Genomic DNA, 11362 nt, shown 5'->3' with positions numbered 1-11362 from the left:
TTCAAAGGCAACGCGGAAGCCATGCTGTTGACTATGCCTCGACACCATGTACGCCCGACCTCAACTAATTTCACCTGTACACTGGGCATTTGAAACCGAAGGGCCCAGGGGAAAGTAATTGAAAAACACGTTAGCGTGAGTGGACAAAAATAAATAATTTAATATGAATAAACCAAAATAAAACTTCATACTTTCCCACATTTTTCAATATATAAAAAAATCCGGATGCATGCAACATTTATAAAACACTTAAGAAAATCACCCGAAAAACGTTGAACTCCAGAAAACCGACTAGCCCCGCTAGTCACAACAACAGAGTAAAAGATTGAAATTTCAATACTCGAAAATATGAGTCCAGCCCCGCTGGTTAAGAAAACTCAGACTAGTCCCCGCTAGTCAAAAATAGTATAAGTAGGGGAAGATGATAGCCATACGAATAAGCCACTCAGGCTTGGTTGGGTGATAGCCTCCCAGGCTAAAGAACTCCCATAACTCCCGTAATATACCCTTACGCCACTAAGTGTAGCGATAGGATACTGGGCTACAGAATTACTGTCACAGAGACAGTAACCTGCGCCACAAAGGCGGAAGGGCTACGGTGATCCCATCACCGCGCCACAAAGGCGGAAAATCAATGCTAGCATGATAAAATCACCCCTCAGTATGGCACAGGGAAACATAACCGAAAACCGAGTAAATCCAAAATACATAAGGCTTCCCCCATCTCTCGTAAAAGAATTTCCAACGACGTGTCCCACACGCCAAGATAATCTCAAGTTCAAAAGTAAATAAAAGAAAATAAGCATAGTCCAATGACGTGACCCCGCACGCCATAAAATCTTCAAATAAACAAAGTTCTCAAACCGCCATTATTGCTAAGGCATTCCCAATGCCAAAACCAAGGATCAAATAAATGAACAAGAAAAATAATTCCATCGAAATCCCATTTCGAAACTCCTTTAAAAGTCTCAAATCGAAATAAAATATAATTAGAGAATAATTCCGGAAATAACCTCGGAAATAAGATAATTCACCATTAAGATTATAAATCAAAAGCAATTTCGGAAACGAATCAATAATGAAAGTATTTATATGAGATAATACGAAATCAATTTATAATCTCATACTCGAAATGTAAATTGATGAATAAATAGAGCATACTTTAAGAAATAATGCATGCATCAATTACTTAAAAACAAAAGTCCACTCACAGTACTATTCCGACGGTCACGTATACGAGTTCCTTTATCGAGCCAGAGCCCGGTACGACATCCTGTACACGATTATATTCCGTGAATAATTATTCAACAATTTAATATAATTCCTAAACTCAATTCCTCATAAATTACATCTCCCATTCTCCTCGGATTCAGCCCAAATTATACCACTAATACCAATTCGTTAATTTAAAGGTTCCAAAGCAGAACCGAGAGATATCCGACGGTCGGATTCTCGTAATTCGATAATCGAAATCCTAAACTTCAAAAATTCATAATTAATTCCAAGCTTCTCCAAAATTCACCAAACTTCACATACAAGCTCTATGATAATTATAGAATTTAACTAGCCAAAAATTTAAATTAAAAAACTACCCTAGCCACCGCTACCGCCGCCCACAGTGGCGGCGCCGCCGCCACCGCCACCATCTCCGATGGCCACCAAAATTTGGCAGTAGCACCTTCTCAACACACCCATTAATTCTTTCAACTGTGACCAAGTTAGAAAATGAGCGGAAGTACCTCAACAATTAAAGAGAAGTTTGAACCCGAATTGTGAATAGTAACTCGGAATTTCAAACATTCGATTCGACCTCCACACTGCAAATCGTGGCTCAAGGCTAGGGGCAACATGATCCTTGGGAAAAACCGCTCCTTCGACGCCGGTTTGGTGGCCGGAGATGGCCGGAATCGCCGGAAATCGACGAAACTTCCGGATTGCTACAGTGAACTTCACAGCTCAAATCCGAGCTCATTGGGCCGAGCCACCGCAAAACACCACCACAGGCACCTAGAGGGAGCGGAGACGAGTCCAAAGATACTTGCTTTTCGTCGTCAGGTGGCCGGAGGAGGAAGAAGGCCGGAGTTGCAGGCGAGAGGGAGAAAGAGCAACAGTTCGGGGAGAAGAGAGAAAACGCGGGGAAGGGGAGAGAGAAAAGAAATTACCCAGCAACAGTAAATTTTCAAATTTATACTTTCTACCAATGAACAGTAACTTTACTATTTCGCTTGTAACTTTCGCATACGAACTCCGATTTTTACGCACCACATATGCACGCGCTCGGGTTAACGTCCTCTACAACTTTCATGAAGGAAATTTTCTCAAATTTTGGCCCGATCAAAAAGTCAACTTTTAGGGCCACTAAAAGTACTTAAACGACAGTAAAAGTGAAAATAACGGTCGTTTACCGTCCAACTAACTTGTAAATTGGTAATTTAAGATACGGGACGTTACAGTCTTAGTTCTGTAAACTAGGGGATGTGATTGTGCAATCATAATTGGTGTGGTGGATTTGATGAGTTTGAATGAAGAAGAAGAAGGAGGAGGAGAAAAGAGTTCGGAGTGGGGGCTTTGATTTCAAACACAGAGAGAGAGAGATTGAGAGAGGAGAAATCGGAACCGTTTTGGCGGGTGGGGCCCACCTGTAAATGTCAGGCAACAGCCCCGTCGGCGATTGGGCGGCGCGGGAGCGACAACAGCGCGGGCGTGGTGGCGCGACTATCGTTGAAGCAGAAACTGGATGAGTATGGCGGCCACTCGACGTTCTCGGATGATGCGGTCGTTTCTGATCTAGTCCACGACTGAATGAGGAAGGACGAGGTAGAGAGAGAGAGAGAGAGAGAGAGAGAGAGAGAGAGAGAGAGAGAGAGAGAGAGAGAGAGAGAGAGAGAATATAGAGGAAGAAAAATTAGAAATTATATTAAATTGGAAATGTCCATTATGCCCTCCTTGAGAATTTAAAAAGCTGAAGTTTGGGCCCCCTTGTCGGCTCCAACTCAGCAGCTGACGTCATTTTTGGACCCGGATTCAAATTTTGGACTTGGGTGATGTTGTTTGAGAGTACAAGAACCAGTCTGATTAAAAAAAAAGTTTAAGGACCAGTCTGATTTTAGGCCTAAAGTTTAAGGGAGTAAACTGAATTTAATCCAAAAGAATAAAATGGGGGTTTTGAAATTTAGTTTCTAATCTACTTAAAATAAAAACAAATTAAACAAATAAAACTATCTACAATGATCGACTTCTTCACACTCAAATCAGAATTTTCAAACCATATCAACATGCAACGAATTGTTTCAATTGATACAACCTAAAATCATGCCAACACTAAATATCATAAATGAATTCGAAGTACAAATCTGAAGAGATCGAGTACCACTTTAATTCTTCTTTTTAATCTCCTAAGTTAGGAAAAGTCCATAACTTAAAATATTTCATATAAAACATCACGTTAATACTGAAGAGCATACGTCAACATTAAATATGAATCATTAATTGCAGTTAGAATTCTGAATTCAAACATGTATGCATCCATAAGAAGTTACAAACGCACAAACATGTAGCATATAATCTTGACCATTGTGCATAGCCTTTACCACTTCAATTTTTGCCCTAAAACGATTAGGTGAATTAGAACACAAATTTGGCTTTATTAACCTGCATATTAACATCATTGTTCAACCAAAATCATATGCTTAAAGATATAAAAGGATGGAACGAAATCAGATTGTAGAGATATCATAAACAACTCAAGAACATAAAGAAACGAATCTGAAAATTACTAGCATAAACTCGTTCTTAACAAAAATCCAACTCCAATAACAAAGTTCATAATCAAACTCTGAAATTCAATACTAAAGAGTACGAAAACAGAAGTAAGGGCCATGGATTACACTTTTTGATCTTCAAGGAAGTTTGGAGAACGTCAAGAGAACACGAGGCTTGGGCCTTCAAGAACACGAACAGCCTTGGAGAATTCCTAAAACTCTTCACGGCAAGAGGTTTTTCTGAATTTTGGAGAGGGTTTTGGAGAGAAGGGAGCTAGGCTAATGAACTGAATTTTGCATGAAGAAGTGATGGTTTTGGCTTCAAGAATTGCTGCTATTTATAGTGGAATCCTCCTCTCTTGTGATGCAATCATGGCCATTCATCTAGAGGTGATTTCTCCTCCAAATTTCCTTGATTTTCTCCTTGACAAAGTCTTGATTTTTCTGATCTCTTTTCCCTTAATATATTCACTGGATGTCTCTAGAGTTAATCATGCAATGCTCCTCTTTTCCTTGAGTAGTGACCATATACATCCTTTATTCCTCTCCTTTGAATTGCACTAATTTCTTCTTCCAAGGGTGTGCACACAATGAACTCCTATAATCAAGAAAAATCAGAATTTAATTAGAGTTATAATCAATAGGAAATAAGATAAGTATGATATATATTGAATAAAAACTCCCCTTTTATCTCCCCTTGAATTCCTCCTTATTTTTGTGCTTCATCTTATCCTTCAAGTTTCCTTGATTTCATCACTCAGCAAGAGTTCTTAATGTGATGGACTCCTAAATTTTCTCTTTCAAACAAAAAAATCAGAAATAGGAAAGTCCAGAGGAAGAAAGTTTCCCTTAAACAAAATAGGAAATATTTCCTAAAATGAAAGAGGAAAGTTTCTAAAATATGCTTTATCCTTCATTTACGCTCATTTCTGCTCTTTTTCGACTCTTTTGTCCTTGAAGTACCTAAAAACAAAAACTATGTTAGAGTTAGTAATTTTAAGAGAATAACTTAGCCAAATGAGGGAAAATACATATTAAAAACATCACACTTTGTGCTCCTATGATATCTCACTATCTCCTCTATCTCCTCTCTAATTGTTCGTTCAGTTTTGAAGGAATTGATGGATTTCAAAACTTTTTAATTAGTGCGGAATTAGTTTAACAATTAAACTACTAACTAAACATAAAATCCATTCCTTTAACCCATGATCTTGGCTTATTGTGATATGTATATAAACATAGCATGCATAGTAAGGAAGAACAAAGAGGGAGTTTATGTTCTACTCACCATTGGAGCGTGATTTTAATCCGATCCAAGTGAACCACCAAAGTTCCTCTCCTTGATCTCTCCTTGTATGTGTTTCCTCCACCTTGAAGCACCTTGAATTAAGAACTCCTTCTTGTACTCCTTCTTGTGCTTGTAATCTCCTCCTTGATGTAACAAGTAAAGCCACAAAAATATATGGCCTCTAAGGATCTTCACCAAGTGAATCAAGAGATGAAGAAAGACGAAAGAAAAGAAGAAATTATGCAAGTGTTCTTCTTTCCTTTAATTTCTGAAAAATGGACCAAGAGAGAACTCTCTTTCTCTCTCTCTAATCTGAAAATAATAGTGTGGAGACACACTCTTTTCTTTGTCCATGCTTTCACTTTTATATAATAGGAAATAACTCCAATTACTAAAAGAAAAATATTGACTTTCATAAAGCCAATATTTTGGCTGGTCCATACATGTAATTGGGCACTAAAAATGTGTCTTGGGCTTTCATTTAAATCTCATTTAGTGAAGCCCAAGTCCACACCAAAAAACCCGACAATCGTTTAGGCCCAATAGGTTCGGTTTTACCCGAAAATCCTAATTATGTTCAAATAATAAATCTAATTAATTATTTGCTCATAACCAACTCTTGTTTAATCTTCTTCATATACAATCTCAAGGATCCACTTATATGGTGTGCGATCTCTTATGTTCTATTAACAAGGCAGTGAAGTTTATAGAAACCATTCTATTTTATTTACGAATCAAAAACTCCATTTTTGATTCTCCCTTGTTATTAGGATTATAAATGTTTATTAATCCTCGGGGACTTCACAAGTCATGAGTGACGTCTTGCAACATATCATGACTACCCTAGTTAATGTAGAATGACAAAGAACCTATTCAATTGGAATTACAATACAATACGGTCCTTCTCTAACACGATGTTCTAAATCACATCATCGGGGTATGGAATTGATATGTCAATCCCCTAATGTGATTTTTCATTCTTATGTGATTCTTAGAATGTGATTAGAAACTCCTTTTTAATCTCATTCAATACTTTGGCCAAAGACTCATTGAATCACATCTTTGAACACACACCTTATTTACTTAAGGATAGAGATTCCTTGTTGTACACTCACATGTCTCCATGACCGAATTGATTATACCAATGAATGCATCTATTATATCCATTAAGGGACACAATATTATTGCATCATCAAGAGATAATCCATTCACTCATAAAACAACTATGGTGTCTCAGGTCAAATGACTAATTTGTATTATTGCAATTTAGAGTTCAAGTTTGACATGTAAGTAAGACTCCATACAAGAACTCTAATGATCGCGTTTAGTGTACTCTTTAAGTTAAGAGCACCCACATACTTGTATTAGTGTCTCTACACAAATGACAAGAGACATATCATCCTCCATATTGAGCATACATAGTATGTGCTAGTCTTTCCGGATTATCAATGTCCAAGTGATAATCCTATGACTAGGAACCTTTTAGGATAAGAGTGTGAAAGAGTAAAGGTCTCACACATCTAACTCTTTAGATTACTTTCTCTTTAACTCATATTCCTTGGACCTTGTTCAATCAAATATTAAATATAAGCAATGAACAATAAACTTGCCATTTTGATTAATAATAATTACAATAATAATTACATCAAAATGATTGTTTTAGGACACAATTCCTTCAAGTTTATCTTTTCATTACATTTTGCAATGAATTCAAACTGGCACGCTACCCGTCATCGATCACGTGAGGTAGCTAATGAAAAATTGTTAAATGATTACTTCGTAGCTGATCTTGTGTAACCAGCCGAAACTTTCAGACGACGTTACATGATGAGGTATGAAGTGTTCCTCCGCATGTTAGAGCATGTCTAGACGGCGGACCCATATTTTAGGCAGTCACAAGATTGTGTTGGGTATCTGGGCTTCTCGCCTCATGAGAAATTAACGTGCGCACTCTAGATGCTAGCCACTACATGCTCGACTGATTCCTTAGATAAATCATTCCTTATGCCGGAATCAACCGCCATTAAGAATCTTAGTCGATTTTGTCATACCATTGTCAACATTTATCAAGAATGCTACATTCGAGCTCCTACAACAGAATATCTAGATATGCTCCTACAAAGAGCCGAGCGACGAGGGTTTCCTGGAATGATAGGTTCGCTTGACTGTATGCATTGGCAGTGGAAAAATTGTACAGTGGGATGGCAGGGTAGCTTTAGCGGCAAATCGAAAAAGCCAACCATTGTTCTCGAAGCTATGGCAGGTCCTGACACCTAGATCTGGTCCTAACACCTAGATCTAGCATGCTTTCTTTGGAATCCCGAGAGCTCAAAATGACCTCACTGTTCTCGGACGCTCCCATTTGTTTGATGTTGTCATAGCAGGTCAGTCACCACATCTTAAATACTATGTTAATGGAACTCCTTATGAGTTTGGGTACTACCTTGCTGATGGTATTTACCCTAAGTGGGCGACGCCGGTGCAATTTATCAAACAACCTGAGAATGAACAAGAGGAGCATTTTTTTTCACAAAACAAGAGGCATACCGAAAAGATGTTGAAAATGCATTTGGAATTCTACAAGCACGATTTGCAATAGTTAGGCAACCTGCAAGAAGTTGGGATAAAGATTCATTATCGACAATCATGTTGGCTTGCATAATACTTCATAGCATGATTATGGAGGATGAGCGAGATGACTACTATAATGATTAGTCCAATGATGATGAACCAAACCCAAATAGGTCAAGGAGAGCTCGAGCAAGAATATATGATGGCCCAAACCTACCTCTTAATTCAAGGACCGGGCAAATTACAATGGCCAAATACATGTCTCGTTACTGGAGGGTACACTCTCATATTGGAAATAGTAATCTACGAAAAGATCTTGTCAAACATGTTTGGTCAAGAAGAGAACGAGGAGGACAAGGTTAGGGGTATGACAATTACATTGTCATCCTAATAATAATTGACAATTCATTGTCATGTCATACAGTCATAGTGCTCGGGTCTTTTTATTTATTTATTAATGTGTGACTTGTTTTTATTTGCTTTAACTTTTATTGTGTCGCTTGTTTGGTTTCAATTGTAATGAATAAAAGTTTTACTTTAATTCTACTTGAAAATAAAATATTTCATAAACTTCATTAACATGATACAAAATAAATAAATTAAAAAATACATGCACTTAAAAGAAACTTTTTTTTTTTTGAATGAAAAAGAAACTAATTTATATGAACTAAAATTTGTCTTCAACAACGGTTAGTTAGCTGCATGCATGTATAATTATTGTAACGCCCCAAACTGCACCTCACCAGCTTAAAAACGTCACAGTGCCGCGAATCTCTAAAACATAAACCGAACGCTCGATTTACATTCTAAAGACCGCTAGGCATTTTATTTGAAAAACTTTTTGTAGAAACACAGCGGAAGCTACAAATACTTTTGAGGTGAAAAACTTGAATTTGTTAAACCCTATCTCATCCGTCCAGAACTTGGATAAAAGCTAGCATGAGGTACGAATCCCTATGAAAAGAATTCAACTCATTTTGACACGAGACTAGACTTCAACAAGTCCTGAAACACGAAGATCGCGAAGTAGAAATCAGATTGGAAACCAAACAAAGATTTACCGAACTTGTTCCGCACACCCAGCTCCGTCCGCTACTGTCCCGTCACCAGTGCACAGTACCTGCATCCATACTGTTGTAGGGGTGAGCTTTCGTCCTCGCTGCTCAACAGGAACTCTAACTCGACTAGGTTTGAAAATCAATAGACCAGTATTGGGAGCGCTCCAGTATGAAACATACTTAAACCAAATATTTTAAAGAACGACAAACTTTAATGTTTTTCAACTTGAAAACCGATGCATGATGCTTAAATAAATACGGCGCCAAATCCAAGTATTACCTGATGGCCGGTCCCATACACCCACTACACGACTTTACCTCAAATTAATTTATCACCAGGTAAGCGTAGCGAGAGCGTCCACCACCTAGCTACACACACGTACCGGGCCCGTCATTACAATCGGAATACCCGGACGACCGGCGTAACTAACCCTCCGGAGGTTAAGGGGATCGAACCCAAGGAAGTCAGAGCCACCCTTCGCTCTCAAGCCATCACACATTTTCTCACGGATTGGTTAGTATGCATTGCATTTTACATAACCAACCCATACCACTTATCATGCATCACATTAATAAAATATAAAAGAAAATCACCAACCGAGGAGAGTCCTGAATCCCTACCTGAATTCCGATGCTTTCTCTCACGTACTCCGAGAGTTGCGAACCTTCTGTTCCTCGGGTAACTGGAGTCCTGAGTCCCAACATTTCGATAGTTAATATCTTTTGAACAATTATACGAAATCTCGACGATTAATATATCGTCCAAACCAACTTTTCCTGGTTTGACCAGGAGTTGACCAAGGGTTGACCACTTTGACCATGTTTGACCAATCGAGGTAGATTCGATAATTACCTAAATTATCGAACATTTACCTGAAGTTACGTTATTGACCAAACATATATTGAGTGCACCCGATTTACTAAGGCCACCCAATACATGTAGACACACTAATTTCTTTTCTTTACTTATTATCACTTCAACACCCAATTTTATTTCTAACTCAAATTTGGGTCGGATAGTAGAATTACTATGGACACCCAAGCTTCACAACTTGACCATTTTCGATTATTCCACAACCAATTCACCATTTCTTATCACAACAGCCACAATTCAAACATGCAACTAAATGAAATCTCAAAACCATACAAAGCCTTCAACATTTAATTAAGGTATCAACAATACTTTACTTCTACCATTATCCAAGTAAGGTCTAGCTCACCTGGATATCCAAGTAAGGTCTAGCTTACCCAGATATACAAGTATACCTTTAGACAACGTTTCTGCAAGTTTATACCCATAATTGAATCAATCATCACAGTACCACAATTGTCAACAAGCAAACCCACTCATTATTCTTTAATTAACAGCAAGCAGTTAAACCAACTAAACTTGTTCCAAGATTTTCACAAAGACGTCACCACCTCAACATGCATGAACCAAAACCCACATATAATTATACCAATCATTGTCAGCTTACCTTTCTTGACCAATTTAATGATTAGGTTCGCTGATGCCCACACCCAACGCCTCTAACTTCCAATTGCAGCAATGAACGCTAGAACCCACTTCTCCAATTCTCCCTTCCTTCGTCCAATCTCAATTACCAACAAGACCAGAATTATCAAAATTGCACAACCTGATTTCTAATTCACCAAGAACATTATCTGGGCTCAAGAAGCTTACCTTAATCGATCCAGAATCCAAGCCTAAGACGATCAATCTCAAATGATGGGTCAGACACCCATATTTCCCTTCAGGTAATAACCATCATGGCTGGTTTCTATGGTGGGTGATGAAAATTACACAGGAAGAAGAGTGAGACTGGTGAAGGTTTTAATGAAATAAAGGAGAGGGTAATTGATTCGGTGAAGGAAACTTTGGTTATGAAATTTGGAGTTTTCTTTCTCTGCATGGTTTTTGGGACAGACTAGAAGAGAGGAAGGTGAAATAGGTGGGAGTGAGTCGGTGGGTGTTCAGAAGCCTAGACGCGTGTCTCCTTCCCAGCTATACACTTCATCTACAACATGCACTCAGGTAGCTGATGTTCTAATTAAACTTCCTCAATACAAACGTGTTTCTCTGAGAATTATACACGGGTAGCTCATGCACTCTAAGTGGGCTATTGTTCTAATTAAGCTCCCTCACTATGTTCAATAACGTGAGCTAACTCAAAACCTTGATAAACTCAACTTGTACCAGACCATACTAAAGCCCAACAAGAATCTTTAATTCCGAACTTAACCGAAAATTTCCACGAACTCGTCGTGCCGTATACTTTACCATCCACCTTCTAAATTGAGGATTTCACTTTGTGTAAAATTCTGAAAATATTCTCGAGCACTTTGACAATTACCGAGATCGTAAATATGTAACTTGTCAAACGATCTCAATTTAAGCTCGATAAATTTTTCGGGGCTCACAGTTCCACCCCCCTTAAATAAATTTCGTCCTCGAAATTTCATGATTGGTCAAACGGTCAGTCATTCTTCACTTTTCATGTCGGACTCCAGTACCCATAACAATTTCTCATTCTGAGTTCTTGTGGTACAACTCAACTATTACTAATCATACGTATCAACACAGGAGCTAGCATTTCTCTTTACCAAGTGTTCCTTATTTATCACCAACAGGATACACTTCGCTCCATTTCACTTTATTCTTCTGTACCCACAAGATTTTTCTT

The 11362-nt window shown here is 38.2% G+C and overlaps 2 long non-coding RNA genes across 2 annotated transcripts; both read right to left on the bottom strand.

Annotated features, from left to right (window-relative positions):
• Positions 1-12: 12 nt before the first annotated feature.
• Positions 13-2437, bottom strand: LOC133720079 (uncharacterized). Its single transcript, XR_009851671.1, has 3 exons — positions 1740-2437; positions 1212-1273; positions 13-81 (listed from the first exon to the last, which is right to left on the bottom strand). It is a non-coding gene; the product is annotated as an uncharacterized LOC133720079 (long non-coding RNA).
• Positions 2438-7940: 5503 nt separating this feature from the next.
• On the bottom strand, positions 7941-10870 carry LOC133723386 (uncharacterized). Its single transcript, XR_009852969.1, has 3 exons — positions 10363-10870; positions 10157-10274; positions 7941-9369 (listed from the first exon to the last, which is right to left on the bottom strand). It is a non-coding gene; the product is annotated as an uncharacterized LOC133723386 (long non-coding RNA).
• Between the last annotated feature and the right edge of the window lie 492 nt (positions 10871-11362).

This window comes from Rosa rugosa, chromosome 7 (assembly GCF_958449725.1).
Source record: "Rosa rugosa chromosome 7, drRosRugo1.1, whole genome shotgun sequence".
Taxonomy (NCBI): domain Eukaryota; kingdom Viridiplantae; phylum Streptophyta; class Magnoliopsida; order Rosales; family Rosaceae; genus Rosa; species Rosa rugosa.
The sequence above is the reverse complement of the archived record's forward strand: the minus strand, read 5'-3'. Positions and strand labels throughout refer to the sequence as shown.